This window comes from Cygnus olor, chromosome 4 (assembly GCF_009769625.2).
Source record: "Cygnus olor isolate bCygOlo1 chromosome 4, bCygOlo1.pri.v2, whole genome shotgun sequence".
In the NCBI taxonomy this organism is placed as follows: domain Eukaryota; kingdom Metazoa; phylum Chordata; class Aves; order Anseriformes; family Anatidae; genus Cygnus; species Cygnus olor.
Genome location: NC_049172.1, coordinates 19,781,631 through 19,794,899, shown reverse-complemented (window position 1 = coordinate 19,794,899; position 13,269 = coordinate 19,781,631).

Here is a 13,269-nt window from a genome sequence, read left to right as displayed (position 1 = left end):
CACCCAGAGCTTGCTCAGAGCACACAGGGTTAAAACACCCAGGTCAGTCATCCCCTGGGGGGTTGCAAAAGTGAAAACAGCCTTCATAATGCTAAATACGTTTACTGGTTCCTGTGTTCTGCTCTATACATACTTATATTGTTATAGCGTGCATGTGCTGGAGTAGGTAACTATATTTATCTAGTGGTTCACTCCACAAAAGTAAAGAGACCTTAATGTAGTGGTGGGAAAGCTTAGTTAGATAAAGACCAAAATTTCATTCTCTGCTGGGTGCAAAGAGCTATGAATACCTACAAAATGGCTGCATTTAGACTTCGAGTCTGTTTCATCATTCTCTTGCCTCAATGTTGTGTTGAAGTAAAAGCAGGGGATGGTTCAAGATAGGATGCTTGAAAAGCAATCCTTCATACTGTATTGTATTACAGTCCTTCCTCAGGTTTTTTTGTGTGCTTCACCTTATGAATGAAATAAATAAGCTTCCATGAGTTCTTACCAAATTCTGGTTTCCTTGAGGGGGATGAAGCCCATGAAACATTATAGTCATGTGCATTTCAGTTCCTGAAGCAAATTTGCACAGTGTAGGCAAACTGACAATGGCAACATGTTCAGTGGTCTTTGAGACCTTCTGTGAGAAGGTATACTGATTTTGGTTTTGTTTTTAATTCTTTCTTTAGTTCTAACGTGCTTCTATATTTTTAAAGCCACTTATTTTATGTGTGTATGGAAATGTATATTTTTTAGGTTTGCAAAAGTTTAGCTAGCAAGCTAACAATTGTTATGCATATTTTAAATTATTTTCCTGGGCTGCTTTGGCTTTAATTTCAAATCTATAATTTGGAGACAAAGTAAAGGCAGTGATAATACAATCCAAATTAAAACTGATAGTTTTAAAACGTACTGAAGCTTTCAGAGATGGTTCCTAATCCTGGGACTCTTATGTAAGGAGAGTACAGATAAACTTTGTCAGAGTTATAGACTGTTGTAAAATCCTGAATAATATTACAAAAGCAAATTGACAAGATTCTCTTGTTGTACTGGCAAACAGGCCTTCTCTACTAGTTGCTACCCAGGGCTGTCCCCATGAGTCTTCTTGAAGCATGCTCATGCTTCCAATAGTAGTAAATACTTCCTGAAAGGAAATTTCACCATCTCTGTCTAGCAGCTGCTCTGTATTTTGTACTAAAGGCTGTACAGAGCTGTATAGAAGGGGTGTTTCCTCACTATTTTGCCCATCCAGATTTGCACATGCCTAGTCATGTGCTGGAAGTGATGTATGAGCTGAACTTAAGTCTTTTCTCCAGGCCTTCCAATTGGCATGTGCTCATGATGACCTGTATGCCTTTTAGGATCTATAGGATCCATGATCAAAACCTGTCAATTCTGTTGTACAATCCTATCTGTTTTAATATTACAGATATCCCAGGTGAAAAAACAAACAAACAAAAAACAGGATTTGAAATTATCTAAGGGTTAAAAAAAAAAAAAAAAAAAAGTTGTTGGGATAACATCCTGGGTTTGTTTTTTTATGAGAAGATAAATATATTTCTATAACTAATATAGCTGATTTAGGTGAATATTTTAGTAATAATGTTAGTTTTATTGTGTTACTATTTTATTTTAAATGCATTTTATTATTCAAATTTCACTTAGTACTGGATAGCAATAAAATTCTCAGTAAAGTTGGTAAACATAGCATGCAGTTCATTCCTCGAACTGCTTTATCCTCCCTAGGATTATTTGCAAATGCTAGGTGAAAGGAATGACCAAGTGGATGTGTTAAAAGATAGAGGGATAGATTCATCCACCTGACTGTTCACAAGCTATTTTACATTCAGATAATAAAGCAACAGTGTAGTTTAGTGAAGCTCATCATTGTGTTGAGTATGGGGGAAGTAGATGGAGGGTGCTTTTTCCTGGTTTTCAAATATTTATCTCAGTATATGTCTTCTAATTTCAGTAGGATTGTGATACGTTTGTTTGTTTTAACAAACAAACCATTACAGAAGAATATCACTCAAGAAAATGTAAATGTCTAGTCCTAAGGGTTTTAAGGAAAGATTGAATATATGAGCATAATTGCATCTTAAAGACCTAAAAATGGAAGTCAAATAAAACTACTCTGAAGTCATATATATTTTTAATGACGTTCTCAGGCTTCTGTATGCTGTTTCATGGTTTGTGAAGAATTAGGCTAGCAATCATGACTTTCCATGACGCAGGAGACAAGTTGCAGTCTATTACTTTGAACTCTGATTAAGTCTCATTGTTTTTTCCAGAAAGAAATTAAATTCATGGAGTGGGTTTGATTAGGGAGAATTTATCCTACAACGTTTTAATGTAAAAGCATATTGTATTTGATGACTGGTAAGAGGAACAATTTGTGCTGGTTGTGCCATTTGCTACTGAAGTGTAGCCATCCTTGGACTGTAATGCAGCAGTAATGCGTATCAACATTAAACAAATTTGAAAGTACATGAAAGAAAAGATATACTGGGTTAGCTCTAAAACAGAGGAGGAACTTTTGATCAGGGAAAATATATTTTCTCAGTCTTGAATTAGCACATAACTTACCTATTCCTTCATGATGTATCCTTTAAGAAGGAAGACAAATGGTGGTGTTCTGATGATACATTCCATCTGAATGAGACCACACAAAGCCCTCTACTCTTCCAAAATAAAATTAGCCTAGTATTGACTATTGTGACTGGAAGAAAATCATTTAGTAACTCTTGACAAGTTTTCATTGCTTTCATTTGCTTCTTCTGCAAGATCTGCTGACATGAGAGGTAGTATATTTAAAGAAAAGTAATGGTGCTGTTTGGTATAATTTACTTGCATTATATTTCAGTTCATCTCCAGTGTTAAAGTACTTCCTTTTTAAAGCAGAAAACCAGAAAATTCTAAATTTCCACCTCTGAAGTTAGATTCACTCTCCATTGTTGCAAGCCTTGAAAATAAGAAAAATTTTACAGAATCTACTGTCATGACTCAGTTGAAATCTATTAATACCTTGATCCCTGGTATTAGCAGTTTAAATTTGCATTCTCTGTTACCTAGGAAAGAAAATGATTAGGACTACCAGTAAAATGAAACAGGGATGGCTTTTACTAGGGAGGTAGTGTGCTCCATGCTCACCAGAAATAATCAGAAAAAATAAAGACCATAAAAATCCTTCTGAGTAATCTTCATTGCCCTAAGTGTAGATGGTGCTTCTGCTAGCACCCAGCCCAGCACAACAAGGTGCCAGAACAGGCAGTATTATACCCTGGAGCAGGAGTCTGCTGGGTCTGCAGAGTAGCCACAGCTGTGGTTACTCAAGCTGGCAGGGACGAGCATGTAGAAAATCAGGCTGAGAGAGAAGTGAAACCCACTGCAGGGTGATTTTCAAGGTAGCAGCCATTCTCTTCTGTTTTTCTACATAGAGCAGCATGTTGTCTTTGGGGTAACAATGAGTAACATTACTGGTTTAGTTTGTAAGTACTGTTCTCTCCCACATCCATAGAGCACACATGTACATACACACATGCAAAATCCAATGCAAAATTTTCCATTAAGATTCCCACCAGCTAGAAAACATTAGTGCTGCCCATGAAATTAAAATTAGGATAATATGGGAAATGCAAGTTAAATACTTCAGTGTAGTCCAGTTTATTGTTTGGTGTTGACAAAACAAATATAATTCATATGCTTTTCAAATGCCTTCATCGTTCCCTGTGGCTGTTACTTACTCTTTACTGAAAGCAAACTTTTATAGCTGCCTTCAATTATATATACCCAGCTGTATCCAAACATACTTGGAATGTATTATCAGGGTTCTCTTTGAACATTTTATTCTGTCAAAGTAGAAGGAAGAATTGAAATCAAGACTGTCACAGGCATATGCTAAATTGTATTTTTCATTGTCATGGAACTTTGTCCAAAGGTTGTGTATGAGGTGAGTATGAACAACAACAACAACAACAAATAGAAGAGAAGAGAATAGTTCAGTTGGAAGAGACCTATAAAGATCATTGAGTCCAACTGCCTGATCTCTTCAGATCTAAGCAGAAGTTAAAGCATATTCATGAGGGCGTTGTCCAAATGTCTTTTGAACACTGACAGGTGTGGGGCATCAACTACCTCTCTAGGAAGCCTGTCCCAGTATCTGACCACCTTCACAGTAAAGAAATGTTTCCTAGTGTCCAGTGTGAACCTCCCCTCGCCTAGCTTTGTGCCGTTCCTGGACATCCTGTCATCAGTTCCTAGGGAGCAGAGGCTGGCACCTCCCTCTCCTCTTCCCCTCCTCAGGAAGTTGCAGAGAGCAATGAGTTGCCTCTCAGCCTTCCTTTCTCCAGACTGGACAACCCAAATGTCCTCAGCCTCTCCTCACAGGACATGCCTTCCAGCCCTTTTGACAGCTTTGTTGCCCTTTTTATATTGTGGAGCGCAGAACTGCACACAGTATTCAAGGTGAGGCTGCACCAATGTGAAATGTAGTTGGATAATCACACCTTTTGACTGGCTGGCTAGGCTGAGTTTAATGCACTCCAAAATGCAGTTTGCCCTCTTGGCTGCCAGGTGAGGCTGAAATACAACTCTTTAAAGTGGCTACAAATGCTGCTCTGAATCCCCTTATCTTCCCATGCTATCATCATTCTGCCCTTAACTATGCTTACATGATCAGTTTGTAGTAACTAATATTTATCTTCAGATGTGACCCAATGACACTCTAATGAGTTATTTATGAGAACGCTCAATAGTCTCTTGGCTTGCCTTCATAAACATACATACCCATCTGTGAAAAACAGTGACAGTTGGTTTCTTTGATGAGTGTGTTGCTGTTTATATGCAAGCTAGGCCCTAAGTAAGAAAAGTGTGATAAATTATTCTCATTATTTGAAAGTTATTCTGGAGATTTGATCATATTTTATTTCAAGTTTCAATGCAAGTGTGACTCAACTGTTACTTTGACAACCAGTTGATTTTTTTTTTTTATTTTGAATTCTGCTAGTTGATGAGAAATAATTCATTTGATAGTATTAGCTGTATTATGAAAACATTTCTTTGACATTAAGAAAACATTCTGAGAAGGAAAATTAGGAAAAAAAAAAAAAGAATTGCTGCTTTTCTGTATTACTAAGGAAACTTCCTAATTAGCTAATTCCTTTAGGATGCTGTACTAATTACTCTGAAAACACTTAATTTGTAACGGCAGTGAAATTATTGTGTGAGACAGATTCTGTCTTTTGATTACTGTTTTCCCAGACAACAGTTTTCTAACAATATGTGAATCGAATGCAAGATCTGTCCTGAAGACATAAAACAGAAACAATAAAAGAAAAAAAATAGGAGAACCCTATTTAGTACCAGACTCAGTGCCTTGCCCTTAGCTTCCCCACTAAGAGCAGATACCTGTGTCATATAACTCTAAATCCATTTGGGATTACAAAATATCTCCTCTGTATCTTCATTGTTCCCTTGGCTTCCCATGACAAAAGATGTCCCAATAACATAGGATGTTTCACTATGGGCTATTACTGTTGTGTTTCAGATGCTTTCTCCTGTAGAATGAGGTAGTGACTATTCCACTACTTCCATCAGACATGCTGTTAAATATGAAAACAAAAGAGGGTTATAAACAAATTTACACAAACAGAAGCAGCACCCATTGTGGTCTTTTCCTTCAGGTTTGGAGGTTTCAGTGGCTTTAAGGGTTGCAACAAAACTTTATAACCTCTTCTTCATCCCAACAGAGAGGAGCGTAGAAACAACCTGGAGGTGCTTTGGAAGGATGGGTACAATAACAAGAAAAGGGGTAGATAGTAGGAAGATTTATGTATAATGACTTGAATCATAGTGTCAGTGAGGCTTTTCTACAATACTTAGTTGATCTGGACTTGGAGTTAGTGTGGTTGCAACTGGACTAAGAATGACTGTGGCAGTTTTTATTAGACCATTAAAACATTAATTAGACTAGCAATAAAATCTCAGTTTCATATATAAAATGGGCACCCTTTTTCTCATAAAAAGCTTTTGATGGTAACATAAGGGATGCTTCCTTACTAACTTAACTATTCCTTTTTTTTTTCTGAGCTTTTCCTGAAACAAGGCCTAATTTCTTTCCTTAAAAACTTAGGTAACAGATACTTATCTTCTGTCAAATGATTCAATATTCAGTGGAATATTTAGTGAATTTTATTTCTCTTCCTGTCACAGATCACATGAGACTTCAAATGCTCCCCTTCTTCTAGTGACTATTTATTTTCTCAGTACAATAGCTTGGTTCCTGATGTGGAGTTAAAAATGGGGGCAATAATGGGATCCATGAGGATTTCAAAGAAATAAAATTGTTTTGAAGATTGTACACCAAGGCTTATATTTAGTGAAGAGAGCCTAGTGGGGTTTTATTCATTTTATAAATTAAAATGCATGTATAAATTATTGATTCCTGAGGGTGTCTATTACTGAAACTGTCACAGAATCACAGAATCACAGAATCGTCTAGGTTGGAAGAGACCTCCAAGATCATCTAGTCCAACCTCTGTCCTAACACTAACAAAACCTCCACTAAACCATATCACTAAGGACTACATCTAAACGTCTTTTAAAGACCTCCAGGGATGGCGACTCAACCACTTCCCTGGGCAGCCCATTCCAATGCCTAACAACCCTTTCCATAAAGAAGTTCTTCCTAATATCCAACCTAAACCTCCCCTGGCGCAACTTGAGCCCATTCCCCCTCGTCCTGTCACCAGGCACGTGGGAGAATAGACCAACCCCCACCTCTCTACAGCCTCCTTTAAGGTACCTATAGAGAGCGATGAGGTCTCCCCTGAGCCTCCTCTTCTCCAGGCTAAACAACCCCAGCTCCGTCAACCGCTCCTCGTAAGACTTGTTCTCCAGACCCCTCACCAGCCTTGTCGCCCTTCTCTGGACTCTCTCGAGCACCTCCATGTCCTTCTTGTAGCGAGGGGCCCAAAACTGAACACAGTACTCGAGGTGCGGCCTCACCAGAGCCGAGTACAGGGGGACAATCACCTCCCTAGACCTGCTGGCCATGCTGCTTCTTATACAAGCCAGGATGCTGTTGGCCTTCTCGGCCACCTGAGCACACTGCTGGCTCATATTCAGCTGCCTATCAACCAGTATTCCCAGGTCCTTGTCGGCCAGGCAGCTTTCCAACCACTCATCTCCCAGCCTGTAGCGCTGCTCGGGGTTGTTGCACCCCAGGTGCAGGACCCGGCACTTGGCCTTGTTGAACTTCATACAGTTGACCTCAGCCCATCGGTCCAGCCTATCCAGATCCTCCTGCAGAGCCTTCCTTCCCTCGGGCAGATCGACACACGCACCTAACTTGGTGTCATCTGCAAACTTACTGCGGGTGCACTCGATCCCCTCGTCCAGGTCATCGATAAAGATATTAAAGAGGACCGGCCCCAGCACTGAGCCCTGGGGGACTCCACTAGTAACCGGCCTCCAACTGGATATGACTCCATTCACCACAACTCTTTGGGCCCGGCCATCCAGCCAGTTTTTAACCCAACGAAGCGTACGCCAGTCCAAGCCGCGAGCAGCCAGTTTGTTGAGGAGAATGTTGTGGGAAACAGTGTCAAAAGCCTTACTGAAGTCAAGGTAGATCACATCCACAGCCTTCCCCTCATCCACCAGGCGCGTCACTTGGTTATAGAAGGAGATCAGGTTCGTCAAGCAGGACCTACCTTTCATAAACCCATGCTGACTGGGCCTGATCGCCTGGTTGCCCTTCAAGTGCCTCGTGACGACATTCAAGATAATCTGCTCCATGAGCTTCCCTGGCACTGAGGTCAAACTAACAGGCCTATAGTTCCCCGGGTCTACCCTCCGGCCCTTCTTGTAGATGGGTGTCACATTTGCTAGCCGCCAGTCGACTGGGACCTCCCCTGATAGCCAGGACTGCCAATAAATGATGGAAAGCGGCTTGGCCAGCTCCTCCGCCAGTTCTCTCAGTACCCTCGGGTGGATCCCATCCGGCCCCATCAACTTGCGTACATCCAAGTGCTGTAGCAGGTCGCCAACCATTTCTTCGTGGATAGTGAGGGCCACATCCTGCTCCCCATCCCCTTCCACCAGCTCAGGGTACCAGGTATCCAGAGAACAACTGGTCTTGCCGCTAAAGACTGAGGCAAAGAAGGCATTGAGTACCTCAGCCTTTTCCTCATCTTTTGTAACTAAGTTTCCCCCCGCATCCAGTAAAGGATGGAGATTCTCCTTAGTCCTCCTTTTTGTGTTGATGTATTTGTAAAAACTTTTCTTGTTATCTTTAACGGCAGTAGCCAGATTGAGCTCCAGATGAGCTTTGGCCTTTCTTATTTTGTCCCTGCACAGCCTCGCAACATCCTTATAGTCCTCTTGAGTAGCCCACCCTCTTTTCCAAAGATTATAAACCCTCCTTTTTCTCCTAAGGAATTAGTATTTAGTTCTCCTATTAGTTCTCCTAAGGAATCGTATTTAGTTTGTCTACAAGAGGGTGTTCAATTGATATCAAACTCCTTGTAAAAGCACAAGTGGACATAATGGATCCTTATGGGGCAGGGACATTCTGGAGTCAAGAATTACGGCATACGTTCACTGGTACAGACAAATGGTATAGGGACGGCTATATGGACATCTAAGCTGTTAGTGCATTCAGAACTGAGGAATGAATGCCCAAGGTCTGAGATAGAAAAGGAGGACAGGCTAATTTTTGAAGGTGGTGAATTGCCAGGAGCTGTCCTGGAATATTGCATTAACATCAAAATTGGCTGCAAAAGATGATCTGTGTGAACATAAATATGAAGGAAACTGTTCATATCCTGTAATATCTCTATCTGTCAGGCTAGGCAAAATTTATGATGAGAGAGACATTGCATGTTATTAAACTACTGGGAAAGTCTAGAAGATAGTGGAAAAAATATTGGCATACTAGCCTTTCATCCAGTCTGAAACAGAATTTTGGGCTTCTAAGCGCATTAGAGTTGGTTTAATGTACCTGTAGCTGCTACGTTTCCGTATGTTGGATGTGAACATCTACTTGCATACAGTATCTGTGGGATGTGTCTTTTTACTTGAAGGTGGTAAGGCACGCATGTGTTATCCATAGATCTACATAAAATTTTTATTTAACTTTTTCAAAGTAATGATAAGGCACGCATGTGTTATCCATAGATCTACATAAAATTTTTATTTAACTTTTTCAAAGTAATGACAGAGGGCTTGACGGAGTTTCTTCCATTTTCACACTTTCCACTCTGAATTTTTAAGCCTCCAATACTGTCTTATTAAAAAGTGATCAAAAGTATCTTTTCTCTTAGTGGAAGTTAATTATGATACTTTGATTTTCTTCTGCCACACGTTTTTTCTGTTGTTATTAAGCCTACTCAGGTTTAGTAATTTGCTATTTGAGTGGCTGTCCTGTCCTACTCTACCCTATCCTACTTTCCTAGGATCTGACCATACCATGTTTTTAAAACAGAATTTTTATTGTGTTAGTAGTTACTGGTTAGTAGCAAACATTATGAGCAGGCATTTTGTCAAAGTGCACTATGTTCGATTAGTTTTGTTGTTTATAGATCATGCATGTTAAATCAGATCAAAGATCCATCTACCTCAGTATCTTTACTGAGGAAGAGTATGTGGACTGAGGAAGAACAGGGCAATACCACAGTGATGCTTCCTCCAGATAGCATTCCAGTAGTCCTTGCTTTAGGGATTTCCTGGTGCTGACATTGTATTTTGGTGCTTGATAGCTCTATTGAGTTTTCTTCCCGTAAATCAGTGCAATTGTTTTTTTGTATGTCTGCTTAGGGATCATATAGGTAGTGCTTTGTGCAAAACATTCCACAGCCTAAGTTGTGTGCAAAACCAGTTTGGTTTGAACCATAAACTCGATAATCTCATTGTATCACCCAGACTTTAGCATACATTATGAAAACTGAATATTTGTACATACTGAGTGAGTGAAGAGTATGTATTTGAGTAAAACCTTTTTTAGAATCTGGAAGCAGACATGCAAAGTAAAATTCGTGTTGCTATTAAATGAAACTGTTGTGCATATATATACAGTGTAAGCAAAGAATACTTGCAGGTAGACCTGTGTCTGTAGTGAACATGTCTCTTGTATTGGTGCAATTTTCTAGGTATCTGCTAAATAGATACTATTAATAGAATTAACAGTGAAGCAGAATAAAAGACTGCTGACTTAATATATTTACTTAGAAAATGACAAATAATGAGGAGAGTTCCACTGGATGAGGAGGTTAATTTTACAGATATTTAGTAGGCAAATTCATATTCTTCCACAACCTGTGCAGCCAACAATAATGGGTTCCTTAGAAATGAAACAAATACTGCTTGTGTAATACTGTAAAATCGCTATTCTCCATATTAATGAAATCTAATATGCCAAAATCCCCAGCTGACACAAATCAGAGAAGCTGTGCTGGTTTATCTGAGCTGAAAATGAGACCTGTTCATCGTCCCATGCCACTGTTTGGTAGTATCTTCTGGAATACCTGGTTTATATATCCATTAATAACATGCTTCTCAAAATATGTATATTTTGGTCAGTGTTTGGTAATAGGGATTGTTTGGTGACTAGTATGTTAGTGATTTTGGAAAATATATTTGGTGATCACCATTATTAATATGTGTATTTCTTTGCTGAATTTATTTTTCTTTTTATTAAAAAATAATAATAATCTAAAGGCTATTGACTTGTACTCTGAGTCTTTTCCACCTTACTCTTCACTGTAATGTGTTAGACATATTTGAGGTAGGAATAACATTTTTAATGAGTAAATTCATAAAACTATGTAATGGAATTCTTACAGGCAAAAATTGGAGATGCAGTTTATGGGTTATGAGCTAGGCCACTACTTGATTTTCATTTTATTTTTTCAAGAAATTTGGCTTTTGCACTTGCAATTTCCCAAGCCTCAGTGACAAGATGACAGACATTTGTAGTTCTTAATCATTTGTAAACCGTATTAATGATACTTAGAAAGTGCAGTCATTGGAAAAGAATTAAAGAATAACAGTCCATCTGTATTACTCCAGTTTGTGAACAAGATGTTTATCTGAGTTTCTATTTTAAATTTGGTTACCACATATACTCGTGTGCTTGTGTATTATATTTTAAGGAGTTTTTTAATGATTGTTTTTTAAAGTGCAGTTTAAGGTAAGTAACAGTTCCCTTCAACATGTCAGAATTTATCAGATTTAATATTGTATTGTTTCAAAAGTGGTCCAAAAGAAGAAAAAGGTGTGATATTAACTGATTATAGAATGGAGTGTTATACAGTGCAGTAGAGATTGATTACAATAGTATGTTTATTATGGATGATTCAAAGACTTAATTAGCTTCTAAAATATATAAGAAGAAAAAGAAAAATAGTAAAATCATTGCTGTATCTTATGCCTATTAAAATTACATGTATTTGGTTCATATCTATGTGCTTCCATTAGCTCAGTGGAAGAAGAAAATGTGCAAAGCACTCTCATGTGAGCTATCCCAAATGAAATAACATTGTTGCACACACTCACAATTTAACTACAATAAATACCCTGTTAAATAATATTAATATATTCATTAATATTCTCTCTGCTGATGAAAATGAAATAATGCTTCCTTGTCTATAGGAAGTTTGCAATGAAGATGACGACCAATAAAACCATCTGTCTGTAAGGGTTCAGTTTGTGGTGATATAAGATGACATAAGGACTGCCAACTTAGTCAAGGTTGTGATTTAAGAAAAATTCTTGTAGGATAAGCCAAGGTCAATCAGGCTGTAAGTCTTCAGTGTCTTGCATACAGAGGGCTCAAAGATCCTTCACAGAGGTCCTTTGGCTTCACTGGTGCTCAGAACAGAGGTGGATAGGAAACAGTGAAAGGATGGGTCCCTGTGTGCATGGCAGACTGCCAGGACTTGTGGTTTAGGTTTAAATCCCTCCAGGGCTTATGGCTGCAATGGGACAACTACGCTCTCTACCAGACAGAGCTCTAAACATTGCACATGTGCTATGCTAGCCTTACATTCAGGGGAAAATTTTGTGACTTGGAATGTAAAAAACACATCATGGCTCATTCACTTGCACAGAAGCAACTAAATTTGGATAAGTTTCTAGCTCCGTCTCACGATAGTGGAAGGAAAACACAATTATCTTCATCAGTCATTTTTATGTTGATCTTAGGGTCTGATCTGGTGAGGGGCTGACTTACACTGCCTTGTACGACAATGACCTGGCAAGGCTGCTCACCATCTTACATGAATCACATTGACCCCTTTGAGGGAATAGAAGCCGACTGAAAGAAATTATTGCTACATCAGTATTCCTTCTCTTTTGCAGTGAGTAGTTTTGCATACGCTGACTGAACCGTATTTCAGAATGGCAGTAAATGAAGAATTAATCTGAAGATGGCATCAGGTATTTCCTTTTTTTTCATTCAGTTTTATTAATTTAAACTACTTTCTAAAGACTAACCCGCTTCCCTCACCCAAAGAAGAACAAGAGATTAATTTCTTAAAATTATTGCTATATTTAGCAGCGCATAACATCACCAACATGCACATTTCTGTGATTTACATTAAATACAAATATTTCAAAATGTCAGATCTGAAAAAATCTCTCCATTTTTATTACAGGTCTATTCAATAAAATATATACCTTTGGTATAATAGGTTTTATTGCATATAGCAAACCATTTTCATTATCATCAAAAATATACTTTAGCACTTGTGAATTACAGGGGACTTTAATTCCTCAGATAACCCACAATGTTGGATACAGTATATGAATTGGCTCATACATATGTAGACATGATAAGCATGTACATTTTTCTGTTGCCAATGGCAAGTGGAAAATCTTTGAGAATTCTAAATTTACTGATGATTAAGCTACTTTAACTATCTGTATGCTACTTTATTAGATGCATCATAAGACATTATTTTCATTGAAAATATGCTTTAAATAAGGCAAGTTTTGTAAGAATTTAGTGTTTTTTCTTACATGAAGAATGTCTTTTCTTATAAGGTGGTCATGCCTCCCTTCCTATTCTGAAATCAGTTCACACAAAGCGATAAAATTACAGAGCTAAGCATCCTCTGAGGATGAAATCACAGTGAAGAAAGCTGTGATATAATTTATGCTGTTAATCAAGTTGTATCATACCACATCATATGATGATACCACGATAGAAGAGAGCTGGTTATTTACACAGTGGTTCTGACTGGCAAATGTAAACAAAGATGTGTCAAACACCTGGGCAATGCACTG